This window comes from Cervus canadensis, chromosome 23 (assembly GCF_019320065.1).
Source record: "Cervus canadensis isolate Bull #8, Minnesota chromosome 23, ASM1932006v1, whole genome shotgun sequence".
Taxonomy (NCBI): Eukaryota; Metazoa; Chordata; class Mammalia; order Artiodactyla; family Cervidae; genus Cervus; species Cervus canadensis.
The window spans coordinates 30,312,736-30,326,022 of record NC_057408.1 but is presented as its reverse complement, the minus strand read 5'-3'; positions in this window follow the sequence as shown (position 1 = coordinate 30,326,022).

Here is a 13,287-nt window from a genome sequence, read left to right as displayed (position 1 = left end):
CTCAGAACCAGGATGGACCATTCAAGGAGTCCTTCACTGGAAAAAAATAGCAAAGCACTGGGGCCCCTGCTGGAAGTCCCCAGTAATGGATATAATCAGTTGCAATAGTTGCACTGAGAAAAATAACTATATGATTTGGGTAGAAATGAAAAAGATTTCTTTTATACTGTATATTCTTTCATATTTTTTTTAAAATTTTGTATCATGTATATGTATTAGCCTACATTAATAGCTGCAAGGAATTGCTTTCTGATATATCACCATTTATGTAACAAGTCCAATATATTGGGCATTGAGTTTTAATACATTGTAATTAAAACAATTTTGCAGAAATATTCTTGCATTTATATCTTTAGCACAAGTGCTGATATATCTGTGGAATAAACACTAAGAAATTCCATTCTGGCTTAAATGGAATGTGACTTTTCCCTAAATGATATTCCACAAATATCTTCCATAAGGCCCTAATGCCATCCGTAATGGAATGAGGGTGCTTTATCTTTGTAATAATTAATATCCTGGACTATTTATATTTTTGAGTGTTTTTAATCTATTAGATGGAAAATGGTAAGCATTATGGCTTTACTTTTTACTTTCCTTTTTTTAAAGAGGTTGAGCATATTTGTTAAAAAGCTATTTCTTTCTTTATAAAATATGTATTGGTCTGTTTTCCCGTTTTTTCTATTGTATCACCAGCTTTTTTTCTTATTAATCTATAGATGCTTTTTATATATTAAGTAACATGCCTTTTTGTCTATCATATAAATTGAATTTTCTAATTAGCTTATCATTTTCCTTACGAATATCTTATGTTTTTATGTAGAATTTCATTTTGTTCTATTATGTTGACTACATAGATATGTTCCTGGTAAAATCTTTGGGAGTGATAAATATGCTCATTATCTTGATTATTTATAAATACACATATGTCAATCATATCAAATTATGTACTTTAAATATGTATTTATTGTATATCATTATACTTCAATAAAATTGTTTTAAAAATTGGTCTTGTACATTTTTTCTTCCACTGTTTATTCTAATTTGGTGTTATATGTATTCTTGATCAAACATGTAAGAATTGTTAGTTCCTGTATATTATTTGGTGTTCAGCCATCTTATTAAGTTCTCTTGCCTGTTAAAAACAAATTTTCAGTTCTTTAGCATTCCAGGTACAACTCAGCTTTCTGCAATTTTTCTGTTCCCTTCTAATTATTAATATCTCCCTTATCTTCACATTCATAATGCACCAATACTTAACCCTAAGAATTGGATTGAGAAACCGACAAAGGATGGTTGCCCATTCAGGAATAGACTGGGTTCGGTTCTCTAGGTGAGGCTGCAACAGTTAACTGAAGACAGGTCTCATTGATTGTGACCTCATGTGAGTGGGAGAATGTCACTGACCTTGGCCAGGCTCAGAACAAATGTACCCAAAGTAAAAGCAATGAGAAGAGATCAAAAGACACTATGAAAGAAAGGGTGTTAGAATGTTAGTCCAAGGCAGAATGGAAGAATCCCAGACTCTAAGCTCAGCTGAGTCAGCTGCTGCTGCTAAGTGGCTTCAGTCGTGTCTGACTCTGTGTGACCCCATAGAAGGCAGCCCACCAGGCTCCCCTGTCCCTGGGATTCTCCAGGCAAGAACACTGGAGTGGGTTGCCATTTCCTTCTCTAATCATTAAAGTGAAGAGTGAAAGTGAAGTAGCTCAGTCGTGTCTGACTCTTTGGGGCCCCATGGACTGCAGCCTACCAGGCTCCTCCATCCATGGGATTTTCCAGGCAAGCGTACTGGAGTGGGCTGCCATTGCCTTCTCCATGAGTCAGCTAGGTAATACTAAATATAGGAAGAGAGCTGTGGAGAACTGAAAAGTGCCACCCAACACACAGTTTTAAAGCATTCACCTGTGAAAAGAAGACACCTCTAATAGCTCACAGCTGAGGTCAGAACTGGACATAAATGAGCAATGAATCTGGTCAGAATTTGTTACTATTCACTCATTTGATCAGCAGACATTTATTAAAGCAAGAAGTGTGTCAAGCGCTGGTAATATAATATTAAATAAGATCCAACCCTTAATTAGAAATAGTTTGTTATCTACTCAGAGGACAAAACATCTGTTTGAGAAAGTAAAGTGAGACTCCCAGATGAGACTTGATGTAACCGGGGCATGGTCAAACAGAGCATAGAATCAAAGAGCAGGTGTAAGACCCACTTCATCAGTGCCGGGCCGTGATGACAACATCCTGAAACAAAGGATAGGGGTTCCCTATCCAGCTGGTTTTGCTACAGAAAAGTGCTCAGCAATGAACATTTTGATCCACTAAATGTAACAGGAATATAAAACTGTCTTTTTCACAGTTTCACTTATAGCCAGCTCCATGTCCCCTTAGAAATGTGAATATCAAGAATGTGGGATATTTTTCCTTTGGCACCCTCCAGAATCCAAGTGTGACAAGGATTTGTTGGTATGTTATATATTTATATTTCTGACTAAGATGCAGAACCAAAATTCAGCATGGTTTGAGGGCAGTAGGAATAAGTGGGATCTGGCTTTCTCTTATTCTTTCCATCCCTCTCTGTCTTGGGTCTCCCATGATATGAGGAATGCTTCTGGAACCATCCCACTGAGAACAGAGACCCAGAAAAACAATAAGATGTCACTGCCTTTCTGCTCAGTATCTGGGGTTGTGAGAAAGAGTGTGTAAACTCAACATTGTTCAAAATAGAGGAGCATCTGTTAAGGGCCACTATCAAGTCTCTTTCAGACACCCAAGAGCTGGAAAATTCCTGAAGGTTGTGAGTCTGTTCTCCAAAAAGTCACATCCTATAGAGAAACAACCAGCTTGGATACTGCTGTGGACCAGATCAGACATGAACCCACCCCTTTCCCCGTACCTTGACCCTTGAAATTCAGTAAAAGACTCAAATCCCCAGCCTTCAGTGTCGACACCACTCCATGCGCCTGGCCCACTTCCTCCCTTGGAAAGTGAATAAAAACTTTCTTTTCTTCTTACTTCTGTGAATACTTCCACAACCTGTGTCAGCTCACCTAACAAAGTGGATCTGTCTAGGGACTTATTTTGTCTTTGGAATAGCCCAGTGCACATGCAATCAGTGGTCTCTTCAGTAATCTCAGAAGAAATTGGGAAAATATAACTCTTGTTCCCTCTTCTGTCTCATGTCCTCATGGATTTAGAGCAAACTTTCTACTCTTGCCCTCCACTATGGTAAAGTATTGGCAACTCTCCTGCCCTCTGCCAGCTCTTCACTTTGATTCGGGGTGAGGGAGCAGACATTATAAGGACAGGTAAAAACAGAGCATGGCCCATTAGCATTTCCAGTCTACCACATCAGGGATCTCAGTGTTTCCAATATATATTTAAAATAACAGAGTGAGACAGGCTGCTGCCTTCCCTCAAAATTGCCAACGTATGCTCCAAGATCTCCTGCATTTTGCATTGTGTCAGTCTGTGTCAGAGGTTTCAGGAAAGGTAATATAGAAGATGAATGAAAGTCTATCATTGCAGTGCCAAGATGAAAAAGTGACAGCTCATAATGAAAAGAAAAATAGTTTCCATTTTGGGCCTCTGTAAGTAAGAAAGTGACAGAGTCTTGGGAACTGTGAGCCTGAAAAATGGTCCTTTTGACAGACATGCCTATAAGTGAGAGGGCCCCGGATATAATACCACCTATAATAGAGGGAATAATGATTATTTTAGGCATTGCATGATTTTGAATAAATCCTTGACTACTCCCCAGAAAATGGAGTTGAAGGGAATCTGGGAAGAGTGGTGGGTTAATTTAAGCAATAAATGACCACATTTTTTCAGTCTTTTAAGTCTTAGTTGGTTAAATTTATTTCTGTCAGAAACAACCAAAAGCCAATGGTATTAATAAAAAGAATTTTGCCTCAGCGATGATAAGAAAAAAATGTCACTCTAGAATCTTCCCTCAGGATTTTGTTTCCTTGTGACCAAATCTTTTGGAATTAAATTCTAGATTGGCTATAGTAATTCAGTGTTTGTAAACTAATTGAAATCTAAATTCAAGTTGAGACAGCAAAGTAAAATACTGATTTAAAAAAAATTAATAAAAGTTTCAAGATGTCTGGAATTACCCTACAAACTCCTTTCACTTTTCAATAGCTAGTACTCCTTAGATGCAGCCTCATGTATTAGCCCATTTGTAGTGTTTAAAATCACTTACCCTGTATAATTTCTTCATCCACTTGACACAAACATGACCAGAAACACACTATCAACTCATTTAACAAATGCTAGCTTGGTAGTGCTTTCCTTGTGTATTTGCTCTGCTGAAACACACGTTAGAGTATTGATTTTCTTAAACTCGGCTATACAAAATCCATCTAAGAATTGAGGCTCCTAGAGTTTCCACTCTGGGTTTCAACCGTAAGCTAAAAGAAAAAATTGATGACTAAAAGCAGTGATTGCTGCCCATTGAGAGCTGAATTATGGAGCTAAAGAGAGAATACAGAATTACTTATCACAGTCAGAGCTGGACAGGGCATAGAGGTGTGGACTCTGCTCAGCACTCCTAGTGGCAGGGAGCTGGGTGCTCCCCACAGGCCAGTTCCATTTTAGAGCAGATCTAATTATCAAATGAACTTGCTGATTCTATATCAACATCAATCTTCCTTTCATAGGCATTCTTTGGTCCTGTCTGACCTCTGGAAGTGCAAGGAAAGGATCTATCCTTCCTTCAAATGATAGCCCAGCACCTGTCTGTAACTAGCTACTTGGTCTTCATTGCACCACCTTCTCCCCAATCTTTTCCCCAAAGGAAAAACAATCACCAAGAAGAGCCACGGGATAACAGGACTCAGGGATGGAATGCAGAGCGCATCTGCCTCCTGAGTGGTCTCCCAATACTCTGTTCCCTGGGGCCCTTGTCTTCCTACAGTGACCACCTGCTTATTCTCTTATAGTTTTTGTGATCAAGCCAATCATTTTACTTTTTGAGCTTCCTTTGTAGAATGGAGATAGTTCCTATTTGGCACAGTTTTTATGAAATGGAGTCAATATGCAAAAAGTTCCTAGAATATAGTAGGTATTCAATAAGTAACAGTCCCTGTTTACCCAAAGTTTAAGGTTGAATTCCTTACTGTTGTTTCTTGGATAAATGTCACATAATAGTAACTGAAAATATGAGAGCCAAGGAAAAACAAGAGCGTACAAGCTGGAATCTTTGCTGTCTTTAATTTTTAAACACATCGTCCCTAAGTTATAGTAGTGCTGGGTGCTGTAACACAGTGCCCAGGGCAATCGCTGCCACCTGCCATTCCAAAGAATAATCCTGAGCAAAAACCAAAATAGCAAAGATAATGAACAGCACTGGAGAAAGTACATTTTGGTACATTCAGTTTCAGAAAAATAAAGACTAAAATTCAGGGTGAGTACAAAGAAGCTGGTCCTGATGCTGAGACTTATTAGTCAGAGACAATCTATCCAACTAAGTGAAGAAGCTTCTGCTCTCAAAATGAAAGCCTGGAATGGACAAAAGCAAGTGAAGATTGCATTGTGCTGGGAACAATGCAGCTCTGAAAAGATGGTGAAGAAATGCCCTGAGAGATCTTCCATACTCATTCAGCAAGGACAAACAGTACAAAGAGAACTAGCATTTCACAAGATGCTGGGAAAAGGAAAGGAAAATTTCCTGAATGGAGTTTACTGCTAATCAAAGGGTACACTGTGTGTGTTCTTGAGCTCAATATGCAAAGAATTCCAGGACAGAACAGGGGACAAGAATATGTCTCCAATGCTCCATTTTTACACCACACTCTCCTGTCTGCTTCCTGTTGGTTTGCTGGTCTCCAGTCCTGCAGATTTAGCTCCTGCCTTCCCCATGACCCACTTCATTCTTATTGTTTAGAATAAAAAACTGGAATTAGAACTGCCATATGACCCAGCAATCCCACTTCTGGGCATACACACTGAGGAAACCAGATCTGAAAGAGACACGTGCACCCCAATGTTCATCGCAGCACTGTTTATAATAGCCAGGACATGGAAGCAACCTAGAGGCCCATCAGCAGACGAATGGATAAGAAAGCTGTGGTACATATACACCATGGAATATTACTCAACCATTAAAAAGAATTCATCTGAATCAGTTCTAATGAGATGGTTGAAACTGGAGCCCATTATACAGAGTGAAGTAAGCCAGAAAGATAAAGACCAATACTAATGCATATGTATGGAATTTAGAAAGATGGTAACAATAACCCTATATACGAAACAGAAAAAGAGACACAGATATACATAACAGACTTTTGGACTCTGTGGGAGAAGGCAAGGGTGGGATGTTTTGAGAGAACAGCATTGAAACATGTATATTATCTAGGGTGAAACAGATCACCAGCCCAGGCTGGATGCATGAGACAAGTGCTCGGGCCTGGTGCACTGGGAAGACCCAGAGGAATCGGGTGGGAGGGAGGTGGGAGGGGGGATCGGGATGGGGAATACACGTAAATCCATGGCTGATTCATGTCAATGTATGACAAAAACCACTATAATATTGTAAAGTAATTAGCCTCCAACTAATAAAAATAAATAGAAAAAAAAAAAAGAAATGAGACCCACCTCACCACCATAAGCAAACAACACACTAACATACAATTAGTCTTTGTTTGTTTTCCTAAATGAGAGGTACAGAAAAAAAAGAAAAAATAACATGAAAGACAGTTGTGTTAAGAAAAAGATGATGTCAGACTGGGGAGAAGGATGTGATTTCAGTTGAACCTTAAAGTAAGGCTCTGACTTAGATAAGCGAAGAGAAGGAAGCAATTCCCTACATTCCTACTAGAGCAATCTGCCCACATAAGGAAAGTTCCTTTATTAATTCAGCCAAAATAGACTCCATATTTAGCAGCCTTTCAGTGTAGTGAATCATATCTGGTGGAGGCTTTCGAGGTTCATATAGAATATCCAAAATCACTCTTGGGGCTGCCATATTTCCAAACTTAAACAAAAATATGGATTTGAAAGTGTCCTAAATTTGACTCCTAGCATATGGACTTAAATGGCAAAATGGAAAACCATGGACTTGGTCAATGAAAATCTGTATTACCAAGGTATAACAGGTGTGCCAATTATTAACTAATTTCTTCTTAACTTCAAGCACATCTTTTTGTTCTATTTTATGATACTGGAAGCCTTTGACTGTGTAGATCACAACAAACTATGGAAAATTATTAAAGAGATGGGAATACGAGACCACCATACCTTCCTCCTGAGAAATCTGTATGCAGGTCAAGAAGAAACAGTTAGAATCAGACAAAGAATAATGAACTGGTTCCCACTCGGAAAGGAGTACACCAAGGCTATATGTTGTCACCCTGTTTATTTAACTTACGTTCAGAGCACATCATGTGAAATACCAGGCTGGATGAAGCACAAAAGAAATCAACATTGCCAGGAGAAATATCAACAACCTCAGATATGTCGATGACACCACCCTTATGGCAAAAAGCGAAGAGGAACTAAAGAGTCTCTTGATGAAAATAAAAGAGGAGAGTGAAAAAGCTGGCTTAAAACTCAGCATTCAGAAATCAAAGATCATGGCCTCTGGTTCCACCACTTCATGGCAAATAGATGGGGAAACAATGGAAACAGTGACAGACTTTATTTTCTTGGGCTCCAAAATCAGTGCAGATGGTGACTGCAGCCATGAAATTTAAAGACACTTGCTCCTTGGAGGAAAAGCTATGACAAACCTAGACAGCATATTAAAAAGCAGAGACATTACTTTGCTGACAAAGGTCTGTCTAATCAAAGCTATGGTTTTTCCAGTAGTCACGTATGGATGTGAGAGTTGGACCGTAAAGAAAGCTGAACATCGAAGAATAAATGCTTTTGAACTGTGGTGTTGGAGAAGACTCTTGAGAGTTCCTCGGACTGCAAGGAGATCAAACCAGTCCATCCTAAAGGAAATCAGTCCTGAATATTCTTTGGAAGGACTGATGCTGTACTTTGGCCACCTGATGCAAAGAACTGACTCATTAGAAAAGACCCTAATGCTGGGAAAGACTGAAGGCAGGAGGAAAAGGGGGCTACAGAGGATAAGATGGTTGGATGGCATTGTCGACTCGATGGACATGAGTTTAAACAAGCTCTAGGAAATGGTGAAGGACAGGGAAGCCTGGCGTGCTGCAGTCCATGGGGTCACAAAGAGTCAGACATGGCTTAGCGACTTAACTGAACTGAACACTACTACATGGGCATGACAACCCACTCCAGTATTCTTGCCTGGAGAATCCCATGGAGACAGAGGAACCTAGCAGGCTATAGTCCATAGGGTCACACAGGGTCAGATACAACTGAACTGATTTAACATGCATGCACAATGATTCTAGAGCTGGGACATTTGCGCCTTCAGCTGAGCATGAGGGACTGGATCTTAGATTCAAGGGCCCTCCTCTGTTCTTCTGAATTCCTTCTTGCTTACTTTGTTTCAACCTTTGGTTGTAGTTATTTTCTGTACTGCTACTTTTATTATCCCTCAGCTCTTGTTTATCCCTTTTAGTAGTTAACTTACTATCAATTATTCACACACACCTTAATAATACTGTATTGTGCATTTGAAAATTGCTGGGAGTAGATCCTAAAAGATCTCATCACAAGGAAAAATAAATTAACTACTTGAGTTGATGGATTTTAACTAAACATACTGAGATAATCATTTAGCAATATATATGTACATCATAGCATCATGCTGCACACCTTAAATTTATACAATGTAATATGTCAATTATAGCTCAGTAAAACTGGATAAAAATACCCATTTCAAAATAATTGAAATGGTTTCTGTCTCCTAACTGAGCCCCTGAGACTAATGAGCAAGACTTGTTTTTCCTTAGGGGAGAGCAAATTTCCTTTAATCTGCAAGATAGTGATAGACACAGAGGCAGAAGTAGAGATGGAGATGGAGCTGGAGATACCTTTAGTCATTAGTCTAGTCCTCTGAACCCTTTAGGCAACTTTTATCAACTTCCATTATAGATAATGTGTTAATGATTCTTGCTGTGCTATCAAATAAACTGTTTGCTCTCAGATCCATTCCCTGCCCTTATGTTTCTTTGCTTTGTATTATGGAGTTTTATTCACAGTTTTTGCCAGTTTGTGGCTAAGTTCAGCCAGTGGTGGGAAATTGAAGAGTAGGAAATTGGGAGAAGCATCCTTTCTCACTTATCATGTCAAGCATCTTTTTTTTTTTTTTTTGTCATGTAAAGCATCTTGAGCAGTGCTACCTATTCCTTTTTGATTGAATCTCTCAAAGTTTCAATTCTTTCCAGGCAGTTTTGGCCCCCGGACTCTATTAACACCATTATTTCCTTTGATCTCTCCAATCCTGGAGTAATGGAATCTTCCTGCAGTTGCTCATAGGGCTTTCCAGGTGGCACAAGTTGTTTCGTCGTTCCAATTCTTGTTTAGTTGTGTCCAATTCTTTGAGACCCCATAGGATGCAATACACAAGTCTTCCGTATCTCCTTCGCTAGTCCTGGAGTTTGATGTTCCTTCACTATCTCCTTGAGTTTACTCAAATTCATGTCCATTGAGTCAATGATTCCATCCAACCATCTCATCCCCTGTTGCCCTCTTCTCCTCCTGCATTCAATCTTTCCCAGCACCAGGGTCTTTTCCAATGAGTTGGCTCTTCGCCTCGGGTGGCCAAAATATTGGAGCTTCAGCTTCAGCATCAGTCCTTCCAATGAATATTCAGGGTTGATTTTCTTTAGGATTGACTGGTTTGATTTTCTTGCATTCCAAGGGACTCTCAAGAGTCTTCTCCAGCACCACAGTTTAAGAGAGTCAATTCTCCAGCACTCAGCCTTCTTTATGGTCCAGCTCTCACATCCGTACATGACTACTAGAAAAATCATAGCTTTGATTAAATGGAACTTTGTCAGCAAAGTGATTCTCTGCTTTTTAATACACTGCCTAGGTTTGTCATAGCTTTTCTTCCAAGGAGCAAGTGTCTTTAAATTTTGTGACTGCAGTCCAGTGATTTTGGACCATCCACAGTGATTTTGGACCATCCACAGTGATTTTGGAGCCCAAGAAAATCACTTCTGTCACTGTTTCCATTTTCCCCCATCTATTTGCCATTAAGTGATGGAACCAGATGCCATGATCTTAGATTTTTGAATGTTGAGTTTTAGGCCAGCTTATTCACTCTCCTCTTTCACCTTCATCAAGAGGCTCTTTAGTTCCTCTTCACTTTCTGCCATTAGGGTATTGTCATCTACATTTCTGAGGTTGTTGATATTTCTCCTGGAAATCTTGATTCCGCTTGTGAATCAACCGGCCCGGCATTTCCCATGATGCGCTCTGCATAGAAGTTAAATTACCAGAATGACAATATACAGCCTTGACGTACTTCTTTCCCAATTTTGAACCAGTTCCTTGCTCCATGTCCGGGTCTAACTGTTGCTTTTTGACCTGCAGATGGCGCTATTGGTATAAAACTGCCTGCTAATGCAGTAGACAGAGGGGAGTTGTATCTCTGGATCAGCAAGATCCCCTGGAGAAGAGAATGACAACCCACTCCAGTATTCTTGTTTGGAGAATCCCATGGACAGAGGAGCCTGACGGGACACAGTCCAAAGGGTCACAAAGAGTCAGACATGCCTGAATCGACTTAGCACATTTGCTAATACCTGGCTTTGGAGTTTTTTCAAGATCTTTTTAACCAGCTGCTCAAAATAATTTTCTACAATTGAGCAACCTTGTAGTAGCTACTTTACTGGTTAGATTCAGATATATCTACAGATGTACCTCTCATAAGTGTGTGCGTGTGTGCTAAGTCGCTTCAGTTGTGTCCATCTCTGTGTGGCCCCATGGACTGTGGCCGGCCAGGCTCCTCTGTCCATGGGTTTCTCCAGACAAGATTACTGGACTGTACATGAAATGTACAAGATTACATGCTCCCCTCCGGGGATCTTCCAGACTCAAGGATCAAAACCACACCTATTCTGTCTCTTGTATTAGCAGGCAGGTTCTTTAAGTTCTGCTCTCACATAACCTTCCTTAATTCATATAGCTGAATGCTCTCTAATATCATCAAATGCATTCTATTTCTTCTTTAGTTTTCTTTGATCATGGCTGCTTCAGAAGGAATGTCACTTGATTCTTCACTGAGTACATGTATCCTGTGGGTTTTCTGTCACGTTCTTCCTAATTATTTTTATTAAAAATCATGAAAATGAGGAAATAACAAGTCCAATCAGCATTTCTTGCCCACTTGACATGAAAATAAGTAAGAAGAACAGGAGGACCTGATAAAGAAAGAGGATAACAGAAAAGAGAGGACAAGAACAACAGTTTCTATTAATTGAATATTGTTAACATTTTGCTGTTTAGTCATTAAGTCGTGTCCACTCCTTTTGTGGCCTCATGAACTATAGTCCACCAGGCTCTTCTGTTCATGGGGTTACCCAGGCAAGAATATGCAGTGGGTTGCCATTTCCTCCTCCAGGGGATCTTCACAACCCAGTGATTGAACCTTCATCTCCTACATTTGCAAGCGAATTCTTTACCATTGAGACACCTGGGAAGCCCATTATTAACATATATTTTTCTTTAATTCTCAAAATAGTCCATGAGTTGTATGTAATATGTGTCCCTATTTTAATAACAGATAAAATAGCTAAGGGTCAGAGAAGTTAAACAACTTGTTCAAAGTCACTCACTGAGCCGCTGTGATAGGCCTGGGATTTGAATTCAAGTTTGTCCAAACTGGAAAGACATGCCCATCTGAATGCAGAGTTTCAAAGAATAGCAAGGAGAGATAAGAAAGCCTTCTTAAGTGAATAACACAAAGAAATAGAGGAAAACAAAAGAATGGGAAAGACTAGAGTTCAATTCAAGAAAATTAGAGATATCAGGGGAATATTTCATGAATGGAGGTTATAATAAAGGACAGAAATGGTAAGAAACTAACAGAAGCAGAAGATATTAAGAGGAGGTGGCAAGAATACACAGAAGAACTATACAAAAAACAGTTTAATAACACAGATAACCACAATGATGTGATCACTTACCTAGAGTCAGACATCCTGGAATGCAAAGTCAAGTGCACCTTAGGAAGCATCACTACAAAGTTAGTGGAGGTGATGGATTTCCAGCTGAGCTATTTCAAATCCTAAAAGATGCTGCTGCTAAAGTGCTGCACTCAATATGCACTCAGCAGTGGCCAGAGGACTGGAAACAATTTTCATTCCAATCCCAAAGAAAGGCAGTGCCAGTGAATGTTCAAACTACTGCACAATTGCACTCATTTCACATGCTAGCAAAGTAATACTCAAAATCTCCAAGCTAGGCTTCAGTAGTATGTGAACTGAGAACTCCCAAATGTTCAAACTGGATTTAGAAAAGGCAGAGGAAACAGAGATCATATTGCCAACATCAGCTGGATCATAGAAATAGCAAAGAATTCCAGAAAAACATCCACTTCTGCTTCATTGACTATGCTAAAATCTTGGATTGTGTGGATCACAATAAACTGTGGAAAATTCTTAAAGAGATGGGAATACACAACAACTCTACCTGACTCCCAAGAAACGTGTGTGCAGGTCAAGGAGCAACAGTTAGAACTGTACGGGGAGCAACGGACTGGTTCCAAATTGGGAAAGGAGCACCTCGAGGCTGTGTAATGCCATCCTGCTTATTTAACTTATATGCAGATTGAAAGTGAAAGTGAAAGTCACTCAGTTGTGTCTGACTCTTTGTGACCCCATGGACTATACAGTCCATGGAATTCTCCAGGCCAGAATACTGGAGTGGGCAGCTGTTCTCTTCTCCAGGGGATCTTCCCAACCCAGGGATTGAGCTCATGTCTCCCACACTGCAGGCAGATTGTTTACCAGTTGACCTACCAGTGAAGCCCCATATGCAGCGTACATCATGCGAAATGCTGGGTTGGAAGAAGCACACTCTGGAATCGAGATTGATGGGAGAAATATCAATAACATCAGATATGCAGGTGACACCACCCTTATGGCAGAAAGTGAAGAGGAATTATGGAGCGTCTTGATGAAGGTGAAAGAGGAGAGTGAAAAAGTTGTCTTAAAGCTCAACATTCAAAAAACTCATGGCATCCATTCGAAAAACATTTATGGCATCCGGTCCCATCACTTCATGGCAAATAGATGGGGAAACAATGGAAACAGTGAAAGACTTTATTCCTTTGGGCTCCAAATCCCTGCAGATGATGACTGCAGCCATGAAATTAAAAGATGCTTGCTCCTTGGAAGAAAAGTTATGACCAAT